General features: G+C 43.2%; 1 protein-coding gene across 1 annotated transcript in view; it reads left to right on the top strand.

Moving 5' to 3' along the window:
• The window catches only part of GABRG3 (gamma-aminobutyric acid type A receptor subunit gamma3), a 774,385-nt gene that overhangs the window by 716,639 nt on the left and 31,183 nt on the right, over positions 1–26,563 (top strand). The window lies entirely within an intron of this gene.

A 26,563-nucleotide genomic window follows, 5' to 3' on the forward strand; every position in this document is an offset into this window, starting at 1 on the left:
AAGCTGGAACAGCACCTGGAGGAGGAAACACCCTGGCTCCCTCCACTCTCCCCTTTGACAGTTTCCTTTCCCTCAGGGCAGGGGCACCCTTCAGCCACACACCCAGAAGCTGGGAAATAGCTGCACCTATCAGCCTCTGACCGGCAGAGTAGAGCAGGGGAGGGCCAAAGACCAGGCCAGCACAGACTTGTCATACACACTTGCGCAATAAAGGTTCTCCTCCAGTCCCCAGCCCCTGAAACTTTCCTTTCCGGGAAACCTTCCCTGTGAAGTCCTGTCTGCCAATTTGAAACCCTGAAAGTCTACTTGGCCTACTCCATGATCGCGTGTATTTTTATTTCAGGATACACTCTCTTGTATCAAGTCAAGTGAGTACAAAATTTGCAGAGTTCCGTACCACAGTCTGATTGTCTAAATTCATAATATCACTAAGTTTTTAACATTTTTGGTGATCTGCAGGCATTATCCATATTTGCTGTAAAAAAAAAATTGACTCAGAAATCACGTAATTCAGAATGAAAAGGTAAAGATGAGCAGCGCTTAGTCTGGGGCTGTCTGAGCCACAAAAGAACAACATAAGTTTGTAAATGTTGAAAGGGGTGGAAGAGGCAAAACCCTGAGCAGGTAGATGATGGCCCAAGTGATATGCTAGGGACAGATTCTCTTTTCGCAGGCAGGTCCCACAAATCTTCCTGGAATATTCCCTACAGACAGTTAATGGAATGATCATCTGGCTTGTGGTAGAGTTTGCTTTTAGAGCCTCAAAATCAGTCCCCTCAAAGACATTTGAAACCCTCATCACTGACAGATGAGATGAGTTCTATCTAACAACAGGCCCATTTCCTCTGCAATCTATGGTTTAAATCAGCCCTCCTGATTTCAATGGATTCCATCACTGTGAAAAATCCCAAAGCCTCGAGACATAAGATTTGAACAGATTTTATGCAAAGGCAAATAAGCTTATGAAACATCTCAACCCCGCATTCCTCATCTTCTACAATTTTCAGGCACTGAAGCTGTGCCCAAGTCTATCTGATTGTATGAAAGCACCTTTGAACAGTCAGGGATGTTTTATTTGACTTGTATCTCTGATTTGTTATATTGGAGTCATGTGCAATTAGGAGAGAAATGGGTAATGCTATTTTGAGAAAAATGCCAATTTGTAGAGGATGGCATTTGTTTTATGGACCGTGGCTCTTCTGTGCCCTTACTGAACCATTCAAAAATGTCTACTTTAAGGGATCTGGACCCACAGGCGCCAGGCCGCAACATGAGGCAGAATGAGATGCGGCACCATCGCTGGCAACACAACACTCTAAAATCAGGGCCAAGCTCACAGTAGGAGAGCAAAGGACTTGTAGATAATAAAGACCCCAGCGTTTGGTCAAAGAAGCCAATCAGATTAAATTGTCGATCATTTTAATTAAGTTCTTTGCATTCAATATTTACGTTCAATATTATTTTCATCCAATTAACAATACTTTCTAATTCATATGTTGATTTATTCCTTGATCCCTAGGATGTTTTTTATTTACCCATTTCATCCCAAAATGGTTATTGATTATAAAGTAGTGGTAAGAAATAAAAGATAGATCCTCTGGCCCCTTTACCCAGTTGCACCAGGGGTAATGTCTTCAAAAACTTTTATCACAACCAGGGCATCAACACAAACACAGTCAAGATGTAAAACGTGTGCCTCATTGTACAGGTGGCTCGAGGTGGCCCTCTAAGCCACACCCACAGCACCGCCACCTCCGTGCCCTCTGCAACCCTTGGCAACTATTAACCTACTCTGTTTCCGTCTTGTCAGTTAAGGAATGCTACGTAAATGAAATCAGGCAAAACAGGGCTTTAGGCTTGCCTTTTTTTTTCTCTATTTTTCACTCAATATAATTCTCTGAAGCTCCATCCACGTTACTGAGTGTATAGTAATTTTATTCAGAATTTGGTCTATTTTGGTAAATGGTTTGTGTGTACATGCCAAATATGTGTGCTCAATCTTTTGGCACTGAGTGTTCTTTACCTGAGAACGGGGTCAAGTTCATTGCTAGTGTTGTTCAAATCTTTTCTATCCTTGCTTATTTTCTGTCTGCACATTCAAGCATTTACTGAGAGAGAAGTATTGAAATCTGTATCCATAATTGTAGATCCAGCTAATTCTCCCTGCAGTTCTGTCCATTTTTATTCCACGTATATTGAAGCTATATGAGGTGCATAAATATTTATCGTGATTATTTCTCTTGTGAAGTTGACCTCTTTATAAAATAACCCTTTTGTTTTTTCCTAAAGACAGGGTTTCACTCTGTCGCCTGGGCTACAGAGTGGTAATGTCATCATAGCTCATAGTAACTTCAACTCCAGGGCCTGAGTGATCCTCCTGCCTCAGCCTCCTGAGCAGCTGAGACCACAGGTACTCACTACCACATCTGGCTAACTTTTTTTTTCCCACTTTTGGGGTCTTGTTACAGATCCTGGCCTCAAGCAATCCTCCTGCCTCAGCCTCCCAAAGTGCTAAAATGACAGGCATGGGCCACCACACCCAGGAAGAAAATGAATTTCTTCATCTCTAATAAAAATTTTTTGCTCTAAAATCTACTTTGACATTAATATAGCCACTTGAGCTTCCTTTTATTAGTATTACCATGGTATGCCTTTTTCTATCCTTTAACTTTTAATCTATTTTCATTATTAAAGTCTTTTTCTTGTAGGCAGCCTATACTTAAGTCTGGATAATTTATTCAAGCTGAAAAACACTGCCCTAATGGGAAGATTTATACCATTTATATTTGATGTGATTTTTGACTTGTTTAGTTTTAAATCTATTATTTTGGGGGTTTGTTGTATTCGTCTGATCTGTTTGTTACTTTTCTCTTCCTCTTTTGTATTAATTGAACATATTTTATGATTTCATTATATTTTCATAGTTGGCTTTTTAGATAAAACTCTATGACTTATTTTAGGGCTTATCATATAAATCTTGAACTTACCATGGGCTACCCTAAACTATATTTCACCACTTTCATGTATAATATGAATTTTACAAGAGTATGCTTTGATTCCTCCCACCCCCAAACTTTATATTATTGTTATGCATTTTACTTTTATGCATGTCATATACTATATACTACATAGTTATTAATTTTGTTTAAAGATATTTAAGAATTAAGAAAATAAACCTTATCTGTTTAGACATAGTCTTACCATTTCTAGGGCTTTCATTTTTATAGGTCCATAGTTCCATTTTATTATCATTTTTTTCTGCCTGAAAGACTTCACCTAACATTTCTTGTAGTATAAGTCTGCTCATAGTCAATTATTCCAGCTTCTATGTCTGGAAATTTTATTTCGCCTTGATTCTTTGAAGGTATTTTTGCTACATACAGGGTTAAAAGACACATTTTTTTTTAATTTCTCTATTGACACCATTTTTGTTTACAAAATAACTTCTTACTTACCTTTTTCTCACTTTTTTTAATATTGATATTTTATAGAACCATAACAAGGTTATCAAAACCAAGCAATTACCAAAGGCACATACTCATAGCTAAACACCTAACTGGAGTTAGACTTTACCAGTTGTTACTAAGGTACTTTTCCAGGATCTAGCCTAGGACATCAGCATTTAGTTTTCATATCTCTTCTCTTCTTCAAATCTACTGAATATTTGTTTTTCATGACCTTGAGCTTTGCTTTTAATCACTACTGGTGAAATATCTTGTATTATAGCACATCCTCAACTGGTCTGATGTTTCCTCATCACATCACATAGGGATCCCATAGGGATTACATGATATCATTGTTACTTTTTAATATATAAATGTCTGTGACAAGGTCTCACTTGGCTCCTTGGCTGGGGTGTAGTGGCTTCATAGCTCACTCACTTCATAGCTCAAACTCAAGTGATTCTCCTGCCTTAGCCTTAAGTATGCTCTGCCATGCTCAGCTATTTTTTTTTTCTTTTGTAGAGATGGGGTCTTTCTAGTGCCCAGGCTGGTCTCAGACTCCTAGCCTCAAGCAATACTCTCACCTCGGCCTCCTGAAGTGCTGGGATTATTACAGGCATGAGATACCACACCCAGCCAACATTACTTATTATTTACTGATGATGTTAATCTTAAGGCTGACCACTATAAAGTTAAAATATTTTTCTGTTCAGTTTTCTGCTTGTTAGGAATGAGTCACAAAGTCCAGCCTATAACCAATGACAGGGGGCGATGTTAGCTCTAGTTTCATAGACAGCCTATATAGGTTAATGAAGTTTCTTTCTATTCCTAGTTTGCTAAGAGTTTATAATTACAAATGGACATTTCATTTTATCAATTTTTTTCTGCATTTTTTTAAATGCTCATATAATGTTTCCTATTTCATCTGTTAATATGTGGAGTTACATTGATTGACTTCTGAAAGCCGCCAGCCTTGCTCACTTCATTCCTGGATTGAACCCAACCTGGTGTGTGTGTGTGTGTGTGTGTGTGTGTGTGTGTGTGTGTGTGTAGCAAGATTCAATTTGCTCCTATTCTATTGATTTTTGTGTCTACATTAGTGGTTGCTAATTAGACTACAGTTTTCAGAAAATATCCACTTTTGGTTTTGCAATTAGGTAAAGTCTGCCTAATAGTATAGTTGCATAAATGTTCCTTTTGTTCTATTTTCTGGAAAAAGGAAATTGTGTAGAATTGGTGTTATTTTTTCTTTAGATGCTTGGTAGAATTTGCTAGTGAAATCACTGTGGTTACAGTGGTATTTTTAAAAGGTCTTTGAATAAAATATAACTTCTTTAATCAATATATCTAGAGCAGGTTATTTATTTCTCCTTGAGTGAGTCTTGGTAAGAATATGTCCATTTCGGGGCGGCGCCTGTGGCTCAGTGAGTAGGGCGCCGGCCCCATGTACCGAGGGTGGCAGGTTCAAACCCAGCCCCGGCCAAAGTGCAACAGAAAAATGGCCGGGTGTTGTGGCGGGCGCTTGTGGTCCCAGCTGCTCTGGAGGCTGAGGCAAGAGAATCGCGTAAGCCCAAGAGCTGGAGGTTGCTGTGAGCTGTGTGACGCCACGGCACTCTACCGAGGGCAGTAAAGTGAGACTCTGTCTCTACAACAACAACAACAAAAAAAAGAATATGTCCGTTTCACCTCTGTTTTAAAGTTTGGGGCATAGCACTGTTCACCCAGCATCGTTCCCTTATCATCCAAGAATGTTGCCCCTCTTTCATTCTTAAGATTGGTAATCTGTATCTTACCTCTTTTGCTTGGACAACCTTTTTTCTTCTTCACCACACACTGAAAGAAGAAGAGCTGTCCTTGGCCACATGTTAAATATCTGAACAATAAATGAAAGCTGAAGAGCCACACAAAAAAAGTCTATGTATCATTTTCACTATATCCAACACCACAGATAAGCAGAACAGTCCTCACATGGTCTGCAGGCTGGACACCCCAGGGACAGGCTCATCAGTTGTGGTAGAGAATTCTAAGGTGGCCTCTGAGATTTCTCACCCTCCAACTCCCACCCCACCTGATCTTTAACACTGTGAACCTGAGGGATTTTACTCCTGTGATTAGAGGATATTGTATGGCACCATTGAATTTAAGACATAGAAATTACCCGGCTGAGCCTTGCTTACATATATGAGCCTTTTACAAACAGAGTTTTCTCTGCCTGGTTCCAGAAGGGGAATTCAGAGATGTGAAGCACCATAAGGATTAGTAAGTCAGTAAAGGGGGAGTTGAGTGTAACTGCTGGCTGGCAATTGGCAGGGGAACTCAGTCCTACAGCCACAAGGAATTGAAATCTGCCAACAACCTGAATGAGTTTAAAGGTGGGCTTTCGAATCTCTATGGATTAAGCGCATATTGATGTAAAATTGTTATATTCTCTTGGAGAATTTGTGCCTCTAACATTAGGTAACGTCCTTCTTTGTACCTAAAAATATCCCCTGTTCTGAAGTCTCCTTTGTTCGAGATTCACTTGGCTACGCGACTCTCTTCTGCTTAATGTTGCATGGTAACTTTTTCTCTGTTTCTCTCACTTTTAACCTGAATGTACCTTTGTATTTAAAGTGGTTTTTATGCAGCATATATTTCAGTAGTGCTTTTTTTCCAGGCTAACAATTCGTGTGTTTCAGCTGTCTTTTTTATACCATTAGCGTGTAAAGCCATTATTAAGATTGGATTAAAATGTAGCATCTTTCTTGTTTTTAATATTTTTTCTATTTGTTCTTTGTTTCCTTGTCCTCTGCCTTCTTTCACCACATTTAATTAAGATTTTTATGATTCTATTTTATTTCCTCTCTTGACTTACTGTTCATGGTCGTTTTTAAAGATTTTTACTGGTTATCCTAGGACATTAATAATCTGAGGTGACCTCCAAATAGTATTTGCTCTGATACACATGTAATTTTATAACCTTTTAACACTGTGGTCTCAATTTCCTCCTTTCATCTTTTATATAATTGCTTTCATACATTTCCGTATTTCCTTATGCTATAAACATAAAATATATTTTTAATATATTGTCATATTTTTGCTTTAGGTAGTTATCTTTTAACCCTTTCCAATCCAATTTTTCTGCCACCCACCCACTCCCCAGCTCTTACTTATTTGGGGCAGGAATGAAATTGGTGGATTACTTGTAATTACTCTACAGTTTTAAAAGAGGAAAACGAAATATGAACTCACCTAATGATTTTATTATCTATTTTAGGTTACACAAAATAATTAAAGTGTTTTTGTTTATTTTTGTTTATAGTTTTTTTGAGTGTGACACTTCTTGAAGCCACCTCCAGGATGACGTCCAGGCTCCCTCTTGCATGTCTCACAGCAGAAAACTGTTTCCCTCCTTCCACCTTTCTCATTTCTTCTGCTGCAAACCTTGCAATCCTTTCTTGATTTTTTTTCATTTCACATTATAAAATGCATCTTCCCATTTAGCCTTTTCTCAGTGTCAGAAGATGATGGTCTTCCCCTCTTTCTTGCATTTTTGTTCCTCACATTGCGCATAAGCTGAATGATGCAATTTCTCTGTAAGAAAGGTTTGTCTGCACTTTCTCTCCACTCTCCTTATCTGATGAGTAAAAGATGGGGCTGTTCACAACTGCAGCTTCCGTCACCCACAAGAATAATTTTTCCACCTTTTGTAGGACCTCCTTGTAAATCTGTAACATTCACAGTACTCATCAGCTATGTCCTCTCTTCCCATAAACTATGTGTATTCTAAAATAACTGTCAGTTTTTAAGTTGAACAGGCTGTTTCTTCCTATAACCAGTGATCAACTGTGCTTGAGGGTCAAAGAATGTACCCAGCATTGTCACCGCCTCCTGTCACGGCATGAGAGGCACAGCATTTCATATCACATCAATAGGCACATAGTTCACGTTCCTAAAGTTTCTTCTTTTTCAGATCACTTGGAAAATCCTTCCTAGAAGCCATGACTATCCCTGTTATATGTATCTCCATTTTAATGCAAGTCTCAAGCAAAGACTTGAGGGTTTGTGTAGAATACAATACAAGAAAAACAATGAAAAGTGTCTGATGTCTTTCAGAGGAATGGGAAAATCATTAAGTCGGAAAGATCTGACATAGGATTGGACAGGGTTACAGTTAATAACATTAAGGAAGAGATACTTTTATTTATTGCATTTCCAACACACTTCTTTTCTTTGAATGGATGCAAATTTCTGAACATAATTTGTTCCTTATCTCAAGATCTTTTTCCATTTCCTATTGAGTAGGTCTGCCAATGAATTCGTTGAACTTTTATCTGAGGAAGTGTTTATGTCTCTTTTACTTTTGAAAGGTGTTTTCTCTGAGTTTTATTCTGGGTCAACTTTTTTCTTTCTGATCTTAAAAGATTTCATTCCATCATCTTGTTTTTCACATGACTTATGAAGAAATGTCTTCTGTGAATCTTATCCTTGCTCCTCTGTGGGGGGTGGGAAAGGGAGTCTCTCCCCCGCTCCCTCACAGTTTCAAAATATTTCCCGTGTGCCTAGCTTTCAGCACTTTCAATATGATAATACCAAGGTGGGTTTGTTTTGCTTCATCTTAACTGTCTGATATTTTTCTTGGCTGATGTTTAAGGTTTGAGGTCTGTAGTTTGGTGTGTATATGATTTTGCTAAATTATCAGTCCTCATTTCTTCAAATATTTTTTCCTTCTTCAATTTAAATTGGACTGTAATTTCTTCAAGTATTTCTTCCTTTTTTCCTTCTTCGAATTGGACTGTGACTATACATGTATCAGACAGCTTGTTATTCTTTTACAACTCTTCGTTTCTCTGTTCTGTTTTTCTAACTTACTGTATAAAATCTATTCACATGTTATAAAGCTTGTTGGTTCTTTCTTTGTGCTAAGTCTATGAATGTGTCTATCAATGGCATGCTTCCTCTCGCTCTCTATGTATTTGACTTCTTGCATTTTCATTAGATTCCTTCTTATAATTCCCATTGATCTGATCATTGCCATTATGCTGACTTCCATTGATTGACCCAGTCCCCTCTTCAGCCCTGCATGTTGCCCACCTTCTCTACTAGAGCCTTTAACATGTTAAATATTTTACATATCCCCTTTCTTGTCTACTTCTGTTTCTAGAGATCACTTTGGCTCTTTGGAATGCTATTTTTGTTTTGAGGAATTATCTGATGTTTTGATTAAGTCCCTCCTCCAGATAAGCACTGGGCCTAGCAAGTATTCCTGCCTCTCCCCAGGCACAGATATCTTTGTCTTCCAGCCACACACCCTCACAGCAGAGCCCCACTGTGGCCCTGGTGTGTCAATTTCTGTTGCTCTTCTTCTGTAGACTGAGGCATCCCCTGTACAGGGTACATCAGGATGTGGGCCTGGGAGGAATTCTGACAAGGGATGCTGTCATTCTGACCCCATGACCCCATGGAGAGGCTTCCTCTCCTTGATTTTCTCTTTGAAACCTGGCAGAATTCCTGGATGAGAAGCCCATACCTCTGTGACCACTAGTGGCATCTCACTCTCATGCCATCCCACACTCAGCATTGGGTAAAAGTTCCCTGCTGAATATTCTTACAGGATTATATCATGTTTGATAGTATCTATAATTATCCTAAAATTTCCTCCAGCAATCTGCAGACAATCATATAAACAAATTAACCTTTTACCTAATTACTACACTAATTTTGCTAAGACTTTCTTGTGCTACAAACCATCCATTACTCTGTGGTTAAACACAGGGGTGGGGAAAGAAAGAGCAGAGAGAGGGAAGGAGGGAAGGGGGTGGGGCCTTGGTGTGAGCCACACCTTCTGGGGGCAAGACACGATTGCAAAAGGTACTTTACCTAACAAATGCGATCAGTGTAACCTGGTTTATTGTACCTTCAATGAATCCCCAACAATAAAAAAAAAGAAAGGGAAAAAAAGTTACTAAATTGTAATCATATATACTGATAATTAAAAGATGAGTGTAAGTCACATTGAGCACCTCTTATAATTCCAGACTCCAAACGTGACTTGAGTATTACAAATTTAATGTAGCTTTTTTCCCTTCTTAAAATGTGTATACATTTTTTGGCACCCTCTGTATTTAAGGTATACAACATGATGTTTTGATATACACAGTGAAACGGTTACTATAGTCAACAAATTAATATATTTTTCATCTCAAACAAAATTTACCTTAATAAAAATTACTATATTTTTCTATTTTTAAATATGTAATACTTAACTTTTTTTCTTCTGGTAATCACAAAAAGTCAATGACAAGGATATAAGTATGAACTTAATTCTTTATATGATTAGAAATATGTATGTGATTCTCCTTTTGCAAATGGTGTGTATGATTTTGCTAAATTCTCAGTCCTCATTTGTATGAGATAGTAATAATACTTTTAGGCTGGATACACTGGCTCACACCTATAATCCTAGCACTCTGGGAGGCTAAGGTGCGTGGATCGCCTGAGCTCAGGAGTTTGACAGCAGCCTGAGCAAGAGTGAGTCCCCGTCTTACTACAAACAGAAAAAAATAGCCTGACATTGTGGCAGGTGCCCATAGTCCCAGCTACCTGGGAGGCTGAGGCAAGAGATCACTTGAGCCCAAGAGTTTGAGGTTGCTGTGAGCTGTGACATCACAGCACTCTACCCAGGGCAACAAAACAAGACTCTGTCTCAAGAAAAGAAAACAGTAATGATAGTTTTACCACACATTCCTCTCTGGAAACAATGGAATACAAAATAGTGAAAAGAAAAAAAGAAAAGAAGGCAAAGCAATTAGCTCTGAAAATAGGAAGTTACCACAAATCTGTAAACAGTGGGAAAGAAACAAGCAACAGTGACTCAGTGGTGAAGTTAAAGGAAACACCAACACACATGCAGCTACCTACAGGTCTCCTGTAAGGTGCAGAGTGTGTAAAAATAGATGGGCCCTTCCGGAAACTTCTGACTTGGTCTGGTGCTGAGCATGCATGTTGGAGAGTGGGTTGGAGCAAAGTGGATGCAGTCTAGTGGAGCATCCCTGCTCCCATCCACACCAAGAGTGGCAGGGAAGTGACATGGTGATGCAGAGGAAGACATGAGAGGGTCCTGTCCGTGCATCAGACAGCTGGTGTGTCACTCAGAAAAGGGAGCTCTCTGCTGCTGCTTCCAACCCTATGACTTGGCGAAGGTCTTTTAAAACTCCACAGATATCCTGCTCCATGCAAAATCAAGGCATGTGCAATGCTGAGACTGATTGATCGATCCTTCAGCAAACACTGGCAGAGGGCCTGCATGAGCCCAGGAAGCAAAGAAAAGGGACAAAGTGTCCTCATGAAACTTGTATTTCAGGGAGGAGAGGGGACAACAGACAAACACGTGAGTATCTCATACAGCTGGTGGAGATGAGGACTCTATAGAGAGAACAGGGTCAGGAAGGAGGAAGTGTACACCACTATTGGTGGGTCCAGAGCGCTTCCAGGGGGGAGCCATTCTTCACACAGGTGGCCAAGGGCCCTGCAGAATCCTATTTGGGCAAAACCTGAAGCTGTGAGGAGGTGAGCCACACAGAGACCTGTGGGCACAGTGTCCTAGGACCTGCAAATGGGGGCAAGATTGGGTGTGTAGAGGACAGCAGGAGGGGTAGGGGGCAGGAGCTGTCTCTCTGAGTGGAAGGGAACCCCAACCAGACAGAAGTTCCAGGGGGAGCCAGGCAAGACTTAATCTGAACCCTATTTTAACAGACAAGCCTTATGCCAGTAGGTGAGAAGAATTTCAGAGGGAGAAGGTGGGATGCTATCATGCCCATCATATGGGACATCACTGGCACCCTGGAGGTGGCACAGTATGGCTGGGATCTGAGCTACGTTTTTATTGATTTTTAACATACTGAATATATTTATGAGGGAAGAGAAGAATAAAGGGTACTCTGAGTTTGCAGGACTGGGTGACTAGGACAGAGTGGGCGTTTGCTGAGCTGGGAACATGGTGGAGCAGTGTAGGCAGCAGAGAGAGGCAATTGTGGGGCCCCTGGACATTAAAATGCCATTTATGTCTCTGTGGACATACTGAGATGACTGAGGAGATGGATCTGGAGTCCCAGAAAGTGCTCTAGACTGTGTGAGTTATTGATGGGATTTAAACTTCTGAAACGAGATGAGGTCCTCTAGAAAATGAAAGAGTAGAAAGGAAGACGTGCAGACACACCCTCAGAGAATGATGGAAGAGGTGGGTCTGTAGAGCTGGAGACAAGGGGCAGTACGGGGAGAATGATGGAAGACCTGGGTCGTAGAGCAGGAGACACAGGGCAGTACAGGGAGAATGATGGAAGACGTGGGTGTGGAGAGCGGGAGACACGGGGCAGCAGGCGGAGAATGATGGAAGATGCGGGTGTGGAGAGCGGGAGACACGGGGCAGTACGGGGAGAATGATGGAAGACGCGGGTGTGGAGAGCGGGAGACACGGGGCAGCAGGCGGAGAATGATGGAAGACGTGGGTGTGGAGAGCGGGAGACACAGGGCAGTATGTGGAAAATGATGGAAGACGTGGGTGTGGAGAGCGGGAGACACGGGGCAGTAGGCGGAGAATGATGGAAGACGTGGGTGTGGAGAGCGGGAGACACGGGGCAGTATGTGGAGAATGATGGAAGACGTGGGTGTGGAGAGCGGGAGACACGGTGCAGTACGTGGAGAATGATGGAAGACGTGGGTGTGGAGAGCGGGAGACACCGGGCAGTATGTGGAGAATGATGGAAGACGCGGGTGTGGAGAGCGGGAGACACCGGGCAGTAAGCGGAGAATGATGGAAGACGTGGGTGTGGAGAGCGGGAGACACGGGGCAGTATGTGGAGAATGATGGAAGACGTGGGTGTGGAGAGCGGGAGACACCGGGCAGTAAGCGGAGAATGATGGAAGACGTGGGTGTGGAGAGCGGGAGACACGGGGCAGTATGTGGAGAATGATGGAAGACGTGGGTGTGGAGAGCGGGAGACACGGGGCAGTATGTGGAGAATGATGGAAGACGTGGGTGTCGAGAGCAGGAGACACCGGGCAGTACGTGGAGAATGATGGAAGACGCGAGAGTGGAGAGCGGGAGACACCGGGCAGTAAGCGGAGAATGATGGAAGACGTGGGTGTGGAGAGCGGGAGACACGGGGCAGTACGGGGAGAATGATGGAAGACGCGAGAGTGGAGAGCGGGAGACACCGGGCAGTAAGCGGAGAATGATGGAAGACGTGGGTGTGGAGAGCGGGAGACACCGGGCAGTAAGCGGAGAATGATGGAAGACGTGGGTGTGGAGAGCGGGAGACACGGGGCAGTACGGGGAGAATGATGGAAGACGTGGGTGTGGAGAGCGGGAGACACCGGGCAGTAAGCGGAAGACGCGGGTGTGGAGAGCGGGAGACACGGGGCAGTACGGGGAGAATGATGGAAGACGTGGGTGTGGAGAGCGGGACACACGGGGCAGTATGTGGAGAATGATGGAAGACGTGGGTGTGGAGAGCGGGAGACACGGGGCAGTATGTGGAGAATGATGGAAGACGCGGGTGTGGAGAGCGGGAGACACGGGGCAGTATGTGGAGAATGATGGAAGACGTGGGTGTGGAGAGCGGGAGACACGGTGCAGTATGTGGAGAATGATGGAAGACGTGGGTGTGGAGAGCGGGAGACACCGGGCAGTATGTGGAGAATGATGAAAGACGTGGGTGTGGAGAGCGGGAGACACGGGGCAGTATGTGGAGAATGATGGAAGACGTGGGTGTGGAGAGCGGGAGACACGGTGCAGTATGTGGAGAATGATGGAAGACGTGGGTGTGGAGAGCGGGAGACACCGGGCAGTATGTGGAGAATGATGGAAGACGTGGGTGTGGAGAGCGGGAGACACGGTGCAGTATGTGGAGAATGATGGAAGACGTGGGTGTGGAGAGCGGGAGACACGGTGCAGTAAGCGGAGAATGATGGAAGACGTGGGTGTGGAGAGCGGGAGACACGGGGCAGTACGGGGAGAATGATGGAAGACGCGGGTGTGGAGAGCGGGAGACACGGGGCAGTATGTGGAGAATGATGGAAGACGCGGGTGTGGAGAGCGGGAGACACGGTGCAGTATGTGGAGAATGATGGAAGACGTGGGTGTGGAGAGCGGGAGACACGGGGCAGTATGTGGAGAATGATGGAAGACGTGGGTGTGGAGAGCGGGAGACACCGGGCAGTACGGGGAGAATGATGGAAGACGTGGGTGTGGAGAGCGGGAGACACGGGGCAGTACGGGGAGAATGATGGAAGACGCGGGTGTGGAGAGCGGGAGACACGGGGCAGTAGGCGGAGAATGATGGAAGACGTGGGTGTGGAGAGCGGGAGACACGGGGCAGTATGTGGAGAATGATGGAAGACGTGGGTGTGGAGAGCGGGAGACACGGGGCAGTATGTGGAGAATGATGGAAGACGTGGGTGTGGAGAGCGGGAGACACGGGGCAGTACGGGGAGAATGATGGAAGACGTGGGTGTGGAGAGCGGGAGACACGGGGCAGTATGTGGAGAATGATGGAAGACATGGGTGTGGAGAGCGGGAGACACGGGGCAGTAAGCGGAGAATGATGGAAGACGTGGGTGTGGAGAGCGGGAGACACGGGGCAGTACGGGGAGAATGATGGAAGACGCGGGTGTGGAGAGCGGGAGACACGGGGCAGTACGTGGAGAATGATGGAAGACGTGGGTGTGGAGAGCGGGAGACACGGGGCAGTATGTGGAGAATGATGGAAGACGCGGGTGTGGAGAGCGGGAGACACGGGGCAGTATGTGGAGAATGATGGAAGACGCGGGTGTGGAGAGCGGGAGACACGGGGCAGTGTGTGGAGAATGATGGAAGACGCGGGTGTGGAGAGCGGGAGACACGGGGCAGTATGTGGAGAATGATGGAAGACGCGGGTGTGGAGAGCGGGAGACACGGGGCAGTATGTGGAGAATGATGGAAGACGCGGGTGTGGAGAGCGGGAGACACGGGGCAGTATGTGGAGAATGATGGAAGACGCGGGTGTGGAGAGCGGGAGACACGGGGCAGTATGGGGAGAATGATGGAAGACGCGGGTGTGGAGAGCGGGAGACACGGGGCAGTACGGGGAGAATGATGGAAGACGTGGGTGTGGAGAGCGGGAGACACGGGGCAGTAGGCAGAGAATGATGGAGGACGTGGGTGTGGAGAGCGGGAGACACGGGGCAGTAGGCGGAGAATGATGGAAGACGTGGGTGTGGAGAGCGGGAGACACGGGGCAGTATGTGGAAAATGATGGAAGACGCGGGTGTGGAGAGCGGGAGACACGGGGCAGTAGGCGGAGAATGATGGAAGACGTGGGTGTGGAGAGCGGGAGACACGGGGCAGCAGGCGGAGAATGATGGAAGACGTGGGTGTGGAGAGCGGGAGACACGGGGCAGTACGGGGAGAATGATGGAAGACGTGGGTGTGGAGAGCAGGAGACGGGGCAGTAGGGGGAGAATGATGGAAGACGTGGGTGTGGAGAGCGGGAGACACGGGGCAGTATGTGGAGAATGATGGAAGACGTGGGTGTGGAGAGCGGGAGACACGGGGCAGTACGGGGAGAATGATGGAAGACGTGGGTGTGGAGAGCGGGAGACACGGGGCAGTAGGCGGAGAATGATGGAAGACGTGGGTGTGGAGAGCGGGAGACACGGGGCAGTAGGCGGAGAATGATGGAAGACGTGGGTGTGGAGAGCGGGAGACACGGGGCAGTAGGCGGAGAATGATGGAAGACGTGGGTGTGGAGAGCGGGAGACACGGGGCAGTAGGCGGAGAATGATGGAAGACGTGGGTGTGGAGAGCGGGAGACACGGGGCAGTATGTGGAGAATGATGGAAAGACGTGGGTGTGGAGAGCGGGAGACCCGGGGCAGTATGTGGAGAATGATGGAAAGACGTGGGTGTGGAGAGCGGGAGACCCGGGGCAGTATGTGGAGAATGATGGAAGACGTGGGTGTGGAGAGCGGGAGACACGGGGCAGTACGCGGAGAATGATGGAAGACGTGGGTGTGGAGAGCGGGAGACCCGGAGCCGTACATGGAGAATGATGGAAGACGTGGGTCTGTAGAGCAGGAGACGGGGCAGTAGGGGGAGAATGATGGAATACTTGGGTGTGGAGAGCGGGAGACACCGGGCAGTACACGGAGAATGATGGAAGACGTGGGTGTGCAGAGCATGAGACACCGGGCAGTACGTGGAGAATGATGGAAGACGTGGGTGTGGAGAGCATGAGACACGGGGCAGTACCGGAGAATGATGGAAGAGGCGGGTCTGGAGAGCAGGAGACGCGGGGCAGTACGGGGAGAATGATGGAAGACGTGGGTTTGGAGAGCGGGAGACACGGGGCAGTAGGCGGAGAATGATGGAAGACGTGGGTGTGGAGAGCGGGAGACACGGGGCAGTATGTGGAGAATGATGGAAGACGTGGGTGTGGAGAGCGGGAGACACGGGGCAGTAGGCAGAGAATGATGGAAGACGTGGGTGTGTGGAGCGGGAGACACGGGGCAGTAAGCGGAGAATGATGGAAGACGCGGGTGTGGAGAGCGGGAGACACGGTGCAGTAGGCGGAGAATGATGGAAGACGTGGGTGTGGAGAGCAGGAGACACGGGGCAGTAGGCAGAGAATGATGGAAGACGTGGGTGTGGAGAGCAAGAGACACGGGGCAGTATGTGGAGAATGATGGAAGACGTGGGTGTGGAGAGCGGGAGACCCGGTGCAGTATGTGGAGAATGATGGAAGACGTGGGTGTGGAGAGCGGGAGACACCGGGCAGTACGGGGAGAATGATGGAAGACGCGGGTGTGTGGAGCGGGAGACACGGGGCAGTAAGCGGAGAATGATGGAAGACGTGGGTGTGGAGAGCGGGAGACACGGGGCAGTAGGCGGAGAATGATGGAAGACGTGGGTGTGGAAAGCGGGAGACACGGGGCAGTATGTGGAGAATGATGGAAGACGTGGGTGTCGAGAGCAGGAGACACCGGGCAGTACGTGGAGAATGATGGAAGATGCGAGAGTGGAGAGCGGGAGACACATGCCAATCAACTTACAATGAATCTTGAAGAAAGAAATAAAAAGTATATTACAGATGACTCCTCTGCCCAGTGTGTTACTAGACATCCTTGACAGTATAAAGTTAAGGTTTTCTACATAGAAATCCCAAAGAGAAGATCTATAGGGGGAAAAGTCACAAAAATAACATTTTATAAAGGTAACTTGATAAAGTCAACAATAAAAACATTATTTGTATATAATAAAGTTATATAATGTAATTTAAATCAAATATAACCAACAAATTATATTTAATTTAGATATATCACTTATAGCAACAGAAATATACATGTACGAGAACCAAATCTAACAAAAGATTGGTCAAGACTTTAAGGAAGAAATGCAGTTTTTCAGTAAAGGATATCTACCTAGGGTGACATAGTGAGACTGTCTCAAAAAAAAAAAAAAAATTTTTTTTTAAAAGGCTAGTGGAGTCTTTCCAAGACAAGCTTGAAGAGGAAGATGGAAAAGATTAGCCTTACTAATTCCCAGGTGTTGTCATGCTTTTGTGGCAGAGGGAGTATTAAGCTTAGGCTGTTTTTTTCTTGAAAAAAAACTGGGATGGAGTTGGAGAACCTTCTACCTAGTAAAGTATCACAAGAATGGAAAAGCAAGTGTCCAATGAAACCAGAGTAACAAATACATGCCCACACAAGAAAAACATAATTAAACTCAAGTTGGGGGTGGGGGGAAGGAGCAGGGGAGTCAGGTGACCTCTCACCTAACAGGTGCGATGTGGCACACCTTCTGGGTGAGAGGCTCAGCTACAACTTGGACTCTACCTAGCAAACACAAACAATGTACCTTCATATTAATCTGAAATTAAATAAAGAAATACATACTTCTTGTTAAAACTAGAACAAAAAATATAAGAAAAGGGACTAGAATGGATATATCTGTAAGAAGGAGAGAAAAAATGGCCATTAGGAGAAGAAATGCAGGTGAACAACACTTTAAAGGTAATTCAGAGGATGTTTTTGGTTCCTGAAACACAAAAAAGAAATGAGGTTACCTGTAATAATGACGTAAAAGGTGATTTTCCAGCAGTGTACTCTTGGAATGAGGCTGGGTACGGCAAGGACAATCTGGCTGCTCGATGTTGGGAAGATATTGTGAGCTTCCAGCCTCACTGATGAGGTGGAGTGGTGAACTCAGGTGGAGTCTCTAGAGCTTACACTTTAGAAGTACATGGGAGAGCCCCATAAAGTCCTTTTCTTTTTTTAACTTTCTGGGATGATCTCTATGCCTGAAACAGGATTATACCTTCAGAGCATAAGCTGCTATTTATTGTCAAATTTTGAAACAGAAGCTAGGATTTTGCAATGAATTTTATGTTATTTTATGAATGTGGATTATCCAGTAACTGGCTACCATTAAAAAAACAAAACACCTCTATAACCATCCTTTCTTGATAATGATGTGTTATGTACCTACTGATTTTATGCTTTATAAACATAAAATTTTCTAAAGGGGCCAGGTGTGGTGGCTCACCCTTGTCATCCAAGCACTCTGGGAGGCTGAGATGGGAGGATCACTTGAGGCCAGGAGTTGGAGACCAGCCTGGGCAAGAGTCAGACCCCATCTCTACAAAAAATAGAAATATTAGTCAGGCATAATGGCTCGTGCCTATAGTCCCAGCTACTCAGGAGGCTGAGGTGGGAGGATCACTTGAGACCCAGAGTTTGAGGTTGCTGTGAGCTGTGATGTCACCACTGTACTCGAGCCTCATGTGTCTGAACTTCCTTGATGGGCAGCCGTCTCAGCTAAGCCAATTATAAGTCCAGCATTGTTGGCTTTATCAGGTTCCAACCTGCCTGAAATTGACAGAGCCCTTCTGTGGTTGTGAACTTGGAAGCAGAGACAGCAAAGAAATGTATGCTTCAAAATGTCAGTCTGGGTAAATTATTGTTAATATATTCAATGCTAAAAATAAATTTTTGAGAATGAATTTCTGCCTAATAAAGTAAATAAAGCAAATGTTTGGGAATAGGAACATCTGGCTTCAGGTCCAACTTTCCTCTGAATCTTCATGGGTCTCTCTGAGGCCTCCCATCTGTTACTGACAGCATCCTGCACCCAACACTGGGACTCTGGTGACACCACCTTTCTCCTGGGAAACATCCACTTCTGGAAAAGCTGTGGGAGGCAAGCAGGCAGAATTACTCATGGGCCTTCCAACTCAAAACCACCCCAGAAGAAAGGAGTCGGGAGTCACCAAGTCAGGGGAATGTCTACGTGACCATCCCTGCGTGGGGATTCAGCAGTGCAGGGGGACTAAGACCTTTAGATTCTTGATCAGTAGTTTAAATTAAGGAAGTTAAGATAGCTCAAAAGGACAAAACTGGTCCCCCTTCTCCTCTCTCTGTGTACCTTATCCAGCCGTTTCAGACGTTCGATTGCCCTATGTCCTGTTTACCCAACTGCCGCCCTTTCTTTACTCAGTTTCAGGGGGCCTTGAGCTCCCCTTTCTCTTATGTTTGACACATCTGCATTCTTGCAGATACTCTGTTGCTGTACCCAATTAAAAACCCCTGGAAAGACTAAAGTCGGCTGCACCGTCTTGAACTGTTAGCAGGCATGAAAGACTGTCTGCCTCCTCAGGCTCTCAAGAGGCTTCTATGCACTAAGTTTATGTGAAAGTCTTGTGTTTTCTCCAACACCATTTCCCATCAGCCACGGTCTCAGGTTGGGGTTCCCTGACAACCCCCAACAGCCACCAATGTCCAGGTAGCCCTCTGCATTAGGCAAAGGAGTAAGCTGAGGACAGGCCTGGGCAGCAGATGAATTTGCTAAAATGAATTTTGTGTCTGCGCTGGGGCTGTCCTCCCATTTATCTTCCTCTGTAACCTGCAATGGTGATAATTGAAGAAATTCATCAACTCTTATGTATCCCATTCGGACTGTGTTTATAACTCCTACAGTGATTTATTATGTTTTGGGTTTTTTTGCATATTTGCTTATCTATTTTTCAGCTAGAGTTTTGTTTGAAAATTTTATGCCCAAATCAGCAGGCATTAAGAATCACACATAACTCAAATAACATTTCCCTAAGAAATGATGTCACATTGGTACTCACATTACTTAGAACAATATTACCATGTTCCTTTATTGATTCAGGTTAATCATCCTGATTCCTTTGTAGTGAAATGCTAATTTGCTTCAAGTTTTGAATGTTTCTTGGAAAATAGAACCAAAGTTGATGTTTCTATCAATAATTGTAAAAGTTGCTGAAACAGAATATTGTATCCCACCAAAAATTCCAGTTTATTGAAAAGCATAGTTTTCAATTGGACTCAATATACTCTCCCTGTCAATCTTTTAAGTAAAAATGGCACTTTAAGGCTGACCTTTTTATTAAGCAAATACTAATTGATAGCTTAGCATTAGGCCCAACCAGTTTATTGGTTTGAAGACAGACAGCATATTAGTAAATATAGAAATGAGTTTGTCACAGTTGCTGGGAGTGTTTCAGAGATGGCTTCCAAGGGATGTTAGTGATTTCTAAGCTGAGCATCAAAGATGAGAGAATAGAAACTACCTGGACAGAGAAAACAAGAAAGAAGAGTGTCCTCCCCAGCTGACGGGAAGAGCTCCCAGGCCTGTGGGGAAGGATTTTGACAAGTGTCAGGAACTGGGTAGCCCAGACCAGAGAGTGAAGAGGGCACAGGACAAGGGCTGTTTGATACAGGAGGGTGTGGACCATGATGCAAGTGTGACAGCCGTGCAAGGGCAGTCAGATGTTAGTTCTAAGGATAATCAGATATGATGACACTTCTGTTTTAGAAAAAGACCATATTGATGGCAGGACACAGAATGGTTTGGAGAGAGGACGACCATCATCAGGAGACCAGCTTGGGGCTTTGAGAGAAGATGGCAGCCTGGACTAGGTGGGGAAAGGATTTGAGAGCCGTGTAGCAGATAAAATTATGGAGGAAAGAACAGAAGGAATCAGAGAGAGCTGCTCCGTTTCCTCTTGGAGCCAGTGAGAGAAGCACCTGAACAGAGGTGTGGTGGGACAGGTGACAACTCAGTTTTGGACGTGACGAACTTCAGGTGCAGCAACCTGGATCCACCAGGCTAGAGGGGTGGAGGGTCCCTACAGGGAGGGGAAAGAGCACATTCTCAGCAAGAAGAGAAAAGAATAGGGACATCTCAGCAATGAAACGTACAGGGTGCGCAGCCTGCATCCTTTCTCAAGTCCCCGGAAGTCTCCAGGAATCTCCAGCAGCATCTGCACTTGCCCGCCTCCTCTGTAGTATGCTCTGCTCTGGTAGGAGGGAGCAGAATGTCAGGAAACAACTCCTTCTGTTTGTTTCTGGGTAGGTACGGTCTAAGTACTAAAGTTATTTAAAAAAAAATAAGATAAATATAAAAATCTTAAATGAAACATAAAGGACAAAGTTGATTAGCTAAAACTCATAATATGATAAAATAAAAACATAAAGGAACAAGGATGCTGCTGTCTCCCCACGGGACTGTCCTCTTCTGTATGAATTTTGTCATGTTCTAGTGAAATTCTTCCAGAGATTTGCATTAGGAAGGCATTGCATTTACAGGCACGAGAACTTAAAGAGCAAGAGGAAGTGAAAGGAAAATTAGGGCAAGGAAACAGATAAAAGAAATCATTCATAAGGAAGAATCAGCAGAAAACTCCAGGCAACATGAAGAACCAACCCAGAACAACCCCGCCAAGGGACCACGAGGTAGCTACTGCAGATGATTCCACCTATAAAGAAATGTTAGGAATGACAGAAAGGGAATTTAGAATACACATGTTGAAAACAATGAAAGAAATGATGGAAACAATGAAGGAAACTGCTAATAAACTGGAAAATAACCAAAAGGAAATCCAAAAACAGAATCAAATCAGAGATGAACGATATGAAGAATATAAAAAGGATATAGCAGAGCTGAAGGAACTGAAACGATCAATTAGGGAACTGAAAGATGCAATGGAAAGTATCAGAAACAGGTTAGACCATGCAGAAGAAACAATTTCAGAGGTAGAAGACAAAGTTCTTGAGATAACTCAGATAGTAAAAGAGGCAGAAAAGAAGAGAGAGAAAGCAGAACGTTCACTGTCAGAATTATGGGACTTTATGAAGCGTTCCAACATACGAGTTATAGGAATTCCAGAAGGGGAAGAAGAATGCCCCAGAGAAAAGGAAGCCATGCTAGAGAATATTATAAAAGAAAATTTCCCAAATATCACCAAAGATTCTGACACACTGCTTTCAGAGGGCTATCGGACCCCAGGTCGCCTCAACTCTAACGGAGCTTCTCCAAGACACATTGTGATGAACCTGTCCAAAGTCAAGGCAAAAGAAAAGATTCTGCAAGCTGCCAGGAGTAAGCGCCAGTTGACCTACAGGGGCAAATCCATCAGAGTGACCGCAGACTTCTCTAATGAAACTTTCCAAGCAAGAAGACAATGGTCATCTACCTTTAATCTACTTAAACAGAACAATTTCCAGCCCAGAACTCTGTACCCTGCTAAGCTAAGCTTAAAAATAACGGAGAAATCAAATCATTTATGGATATACAAACATTGAGGAAATTCGCCACAACAAGACCAGCTCTACAGGAAATACTTTAACCTGTTCTGCACACTGACCACCACAATGGATCAGCAGCAAGAACTCAGAAATTAAAGGACAGAACCTAACCTCCACACTGATGCAAAAGATAAAACTAAGCAATGGACTCTCACCAAATAAGATGAATAGAATACTACCACACTTATCAATTATCTCAATAAATGTTAATGGCTTGAATTCCCCACTGAAGAGACATAGATTGACTGACTGGATTAAAGAACACAAGCCATCCATTTGCTGTCTGCAAGAAACACACCTGGCTTCAAAAGACAAATTAAAACTCCGACTCGAGGGTTGAAAGACAATTTTTCAGGCAAATGGAATTCAGAATAAAAGAGAAGTTGCAATCTTATTTTTAGATACATGAGGATTTAAAGCAACTAAATCAAAAAAGACAAAGATGGTCACTTTATGTTGGTCAAGGGAAAAATACAACAAGAAGACATTTCAATTCTAAATATTTATGCACCCAATTTAAATGCTCCCAGATTCTTGAAACAGACCTTACTCAGTCTGAGGAATATGATATCTGATAATACCATAATAACAGGGGACCTTAGCACTCCTCTTACAGAGCTGGACAGATCCTCTAAACAGAAATTAAACAAAGATGTAAGAGATTTAAATGAGACCCTAGAACAACTGTGCTTGATAGACGCATATAGAACACTCCATCCCAAAGATAAAGAATATACATTCTTCTCATCACGTCATGGAACATTCTCCAAAATTGATCATATCCTCGAACACAAAACAAATATCAACAGAATCAAAAGAATTGAAATTTTACCTTGTATCTTCTCAGACCATAAGGCACTAAAGGTGGAACTCAACTCTAACAAAAGTGCTTGACCCCACCCAAAGGCATGGAAATTAAACACTCTTCTTTTGAATAACAGATGGGTGCAGGAAGAAATAAAACAGGAAATCATTAACTTCCTTGAGCATAACAAAAATGAAGACACAAGCTACCAAAACCTGTGGGATACTGCAAAAGCAGTTTTGAGAGGAAAATTCATCGCTTTAGATGCCTACATTCGAAAAACAGAAAGAGAGCACATCAACACTCTCACAAGAGATCATATGGAACTGGAAAAAAAGAACAATCTAAGCCTAAACGCAGTAGAAGAAAAGAAATATCCAAAATCAAATCAGAGATCAATGAAATTGAAAACAAAAGAATCATTCAGAAAATTAATGAAACAAGGAGTTGGTTTTTTGACAAAATAAATAAAATAGATAAACCATTGGCCAGACTAACGAGGAATAGAAAAGTAAAATCTCTAGTAACCTCCATCAGAAATGATAAAGGTGAAATAACAACTGATCCCACAGAGATACAAGAGATCATCTCTGAATACTACCAGAAACTCTATGCCCTTAAATTTGACAATGTGAAGGAAATGGATCAATATTTGGAATCGCACCATCTCCCTAGACTTAGCCAGGAAGAAATAGAGCTCCTGAACAGACCAATTTCAAGCACCGAGATAAAAGAAACTAAAAAATCTTCCAACCAAAAAATGCCCTCGTCCAGATGGCTTCACACTAGAGTTCTATCAAACCTTCAATGAAGAGCTTATTCCTGTACTGCAGAAATTATTCCAAAAAATTGAGGAAGAAGGAATCTTCCCCAACACATTCTATGAAGCAAACATCACCCTGATACCAAAACCAGGAAAAGACCCAAACAAAAAGGAGAATTTCACACCAATCTCGCTCATGAATATAGCTGCAAAAATCCTCAAGAAAATCCTAGCCAATAAATTACAGCTTATCATCAAAAAAGTCATTCATCATGATCAAGTAGGCTTCACCCTAGGGATGCAAGGCTGGTTTAACATACGCAAGTCTATAAACGTTATCCACCATATTAACAGAGGCAAAAATAAAGATCACATATCCTCTCAATAGATGAAGAAAAAGCATTTGATAAAATCCAGCATCCTTTTCTAATTAGAACACTGAAGAGTATAGGCATAGGTGGCACATTTCTAAAACTGATTGAAGCTATCTATGACAAACCCACAGCCGTTATTTTACTGAATGGAGTAAAACTGAAAGCTTTTCCTCTTAGAACTGGAACCAGACAAGGTTGTCCTCTGTCACCTTTACTATTCAATGTAGTGCTGGAAGTTCTAGCCAATACAATTAGGCAAGACAAGGAAATAAAGGGAATCCAAATGAGAGCAGAGGATGTCAAACTCTCCCTCTTTGCTGACAACATGATCTTATACTTAGAGAACCCCAAAGACTCAACCATAAAACTCCTAGAAGTCATCAAAAAATACAGTAATGTTTCAGGATATAAAATCAATGTCCACAAGTCAGTAGCCTTTGTATACACCAATAACAGTCAAGATGAGAAGCTAATTAAGGACACAACTCCCTTCACCATAGTCTCAAAGAAAATGAAATACCTAGGAATATACCGAATGAAGGAGGTGAAGGACCTCTATAAAGAAAACTATGAAATCCTCAGAAAGGAAATACAGAGGATATTAACAAATGGAAGAACATACCACGCTCATGGATGGGAAGAATCAACATTGTTAAAATATCTATACTTCCCAAAGCAATCTACCTATTCAATGCCATTCCTATCAAAATACCAACATCGTACTTTCAAGATTTGGAAGAAATGATTCTGCGTTTTGTATGGAACCTGAAAAAACCCCGTATAGCTAAGGAAGTTCTTAGTAACAAAAATAAAGCTGGGGGCATCAGCATACCAGATTTTAGTCTGTACTACAAAGCCATAGTGCTCAAGACAGCATGGTACTGGCACAAAAGCAGAGACATAGACACTTGGAATCAAATTGAAAACCAAGAAATGAAACTAACATCTTACAACCACCTAATCTTTGATAAACCAAACAAAAACATACCTTGGGGGAAAGACTCCCTATTCAATAAATGGTGTTGGGAGAACTGGATGTCTACATGTAAAAGACTGAAACTGGACCCACACCTTTCCCCACTCAAAAAATTGATTCAAGATGGATAAAGGACTTAAATTTAAGGCATGAAACAATAAAAATCCTCCAAGAAAGCATAGGAAAAACACTGGAAGATATTGGCCTGGGGAAAGACTTCATGAAAAAGACTGCCATGGCAATTGCAACAACAACAAAAATAAACAAATGGGACTTCATTAAACTGAAAAGCTTCGGTACAGCTAAGGAGACAATAACCAAAGCAAAGAGACAACCTACACAATGGGAAAGTATATTTGCATATTTTCAATCAGACAAAAGCTTGATAACTAGGATCTATAGAGAACTCAAATTAATCCACATGAAAAAAGCCAACAATCCCATATATCAATGGGCAAGAGACATGAATAGAACTTTCTCTACAGATGACAGACAAATGGCTAACAAACACATGAAAAAATGTTCATCATCTCTATATAGTAGAGAAATGCAAATGAAAACAACCCTGGGATATCATCTAACCCCAGTGAGAATGGCCCACATCTCAAAATCTCAAAACTGCAGATGCTGGCGTGGATGTGGAGTGAAGGGAACACTTTTACACTGCTGGTGGGCCTGCAAACTAGTACAACCTTTTTGGAAGGAAGTATGGAGAAACCTCAAAGCACTCAACCTAGACCTCCCATTTGATCCTGAAATCCCATTACTGGGCATCTACCCAGAAGAAAAGAAATCCTTTTATCATAAGGACACTTGTACTAGACTGTTTATTGCAGCTCAATTTACAATCGCCAAAATGTGGAAACAGCCTAAATGCCCACCAACCCAGGAATGGATTAACAAGCTGTGGTATATGTATACCATGAAATACTATTCAGCCATTAAAATAAATGGAGACTTTAAATCCTTCGTATTAACCTGGATGAAGTGGAAGTCATTATTCTTAGTAAAGCATCACAAGAATGGAGAAGCATGAATCCTATGTACTCAATTGTGATATGAGGACAATTAATGACAATTAAGGTTATGGGGGTGGGAAGCAGAAAGAGGGACAGAGGGAGGGAGGGCCTTGGTGTGTGTCACACTTTATGGGGGCAAGACATGATTGCAAGAGGGACTTTCCCTAACAATTGCAATCAGTGTAACCTGGGTTATTGTACCCTCAATGAATCCCCAACAATAAAAAATAAATAAATAAATAAATATAAAAAATAGCTATAAAAAAACAAAAAATTAAAACATAAAATGATTACACAAGTTTATGTGTATGATAACTCTGTTATTATTGACAAAAGAGCTTTTAAAATGATCCTGCATGTGTTCGAGGACTGATTTTTCCCTGTTACCCTTGAGTTTAATCACACAACTTACAGAAGGACTCATGTAATAATAGCTCATCGAATCCTGTCTGTCAATGAACATGTTTGTTTTGGGTCCATTACCAGTAAACTGCCTGGACCAGCCAGAGGCACTATAAAAATTAAGGTGAAGAGCAGCAGCATTCTGGTCCTTTTCCTGA

The sequence above is a fragment of the Nycticebus coucang genome, chromosome 2 (assembly GCF_027406575.1).
Source record: "Nycticebus coucang isolate mNycCou1 chromosome 2, mNycCou1.pri, whole genome shotgun sequence".
NCBI classification, from domain to species: domain Eukaryota; kingdom Metazoa; phylum Chordata; class Mammalia; order Primates; family Lorisidae; genus Nycticebus; species Nycticebus coucang.